This window comes from Sinocyclocheilus anshuiensis, unplaced genomic scaffold (assembly GCF_001515605.1).
Source record: "Sinocyclocheilus anshuiensis isolate Anshui unplaced genomic scaffold, SAMN03320099.WGS_v1.1 scaffold1051, whole genome shotgun sequence".
In the NCBI taxonomy this organism is placed as follows: domain Eukaryota; kingdom Metazoa; phylum Chordata; class Actinopteri; order Cypriniformes; family Cyprinidae; genus Sinocyclocheilus; species Sinocyclocheilus anshuiensis.
The window spans coordinates 902,051-903,913 of record NW_015546234.1 but is presented as its reverse complement, the minus strand read 5'-3'; positions in this window follow the sequence as shown (position 1 = coordinate 903,913).

Genomic DNA, 1,863 nt, shown 5'->3' with positions numbered 1-1,863 from the left:
TCAAAAGCGAGTTTTGAGCAGTGTAGAGTAGCGCTTGTTGTTTGTCGTTTCTCCGATCACAAATGCAGACATGGTTTTATGTTTACGCGGCGCGATGCAATGCAACGTGTAAAAAGACAGTATAAGTCATTATAATCCGTAATTATGTCCCCACTGGATGCAACAAATGCCTTGTTTGTAATGTGTTTTCATGTTTTTGAATTGTCGCTCCGGCCGGACAGGGAATCACAGTACGTTAAGGGGCGTAACATTTCCGTCACACACTTGAGGTATTCGGCTAATCACAATCCACTGGATAGCTGGCCAATCAGAGCACACCTCGCTTTTCAGACCGATGAGCTTTGTAAAAATCGACGCGTTCCAGAAAGGCGGGGCATAGAGGAATGTACAGTATGTACAGTATGTGGAAAATAATGTTTTTTAAACCTTAAACCGCATAAACACATTTCATTACACCAAATACACAAAATAATGTTCTTTTTAGCAATTTTAAACTGTAGTAATATTTCACACATGTATTGTTTTTTATGTATTTTTGATCAAATAAATGCAGCATTGGTGCGCATAAGAGACGTTAAAGAGCAAAAACATTCATATTTACATATTTATAATAAATAATTTATTGGCATATTAAATTTTATAACACTTTTAAATATATTTTTTGTAAACCACAAAATTAATATCCATTTTTTTATCCTGTACATTATAATGTTGTGATGCCTAAATTTACTTGTAGAATTTAAAATGATTGATTTTAGCTTTTAGTGTTTTAATTTGAATATATTTAACTATAGTATATAAGCATAGACTTATTGTGTAGACTTTTTCATGTCGGCCATCTTTCTGTTGTCAGCCATAACGTCAAATGAATTTAAGTTAAATTAAGGCATTTAAATTAAGAAAGTCTCACAAAGACTGAGATTATTCAAGGTGAGGGAGAATAACTGTTTGTTTACACACATATTCTGAAGCTCTAAACCGAACAAACCCAGCAGTCTTTTCACACTGGACATTTCCATACTGGGTTTTTTTTAAAGTAGACTTGACAAACACAGAAAGGAGATCCTTCCTGTGGAGTGCAGAGGTGAAGACGCGCACAATTACAGAGGTGTAGAGGGGCATTGTGGGAGGAGACTCACAGGTGACCAGCGCTGACAGACACTCTGTCATAACATCTTGATCTGCGTCCAGGAGAGAAGGTCAACCATTTAAATTTGCACTGAATTTAAAGGAATAGTTCACCAAAGAAATTTCATTTACTCACCCTCATGTCGTTCCAAACCTGTATGAGGATATTTTGGACCCCACTGACTTTCATTGTGATGACAAAAACAGTCCTTTCAAAACATTTTCTTTTGTGTTTCACAGAAAAAAAGAATGTCAAACAGGTTCGGAACAACATGACGGTGAGTAATGATGACAGAATTTACATTTTTGGGTGAACTATCCCTTTAAGATATCATGTGGCTTCTTGCTAGTCTATGTTGTGTTCACACCAAGCGGCAACCTTCAGGTCTCCCTCCTGAATCCAACACGGAAGTGACTAAAACTGCAATTCATCCACTGGCCGCTAGAGGCTGGCTCCAAAAGGGAGTCAGTCCCATAGACATCCCATGTTAAAATGCCCAACTTTACAGCAGAAAAAAATATGTTTACAGCCTGGTACAAAAAGCGGTTTTGGTCTATATAGCTAATTTTGCCCTTCATGACAACTGTGAGGGGGTTGAATTTTTTATAACTCATCCGTTTAAATTATATTAAGCCTTAAAGTTCTGCATAATTAAGGGCATGGCCACTTGAGTGACAGGTGGATTGCCGCTGCTGTCACCACCGTCGAGCTAGGTGGGCGTGGTTTCAGCAACC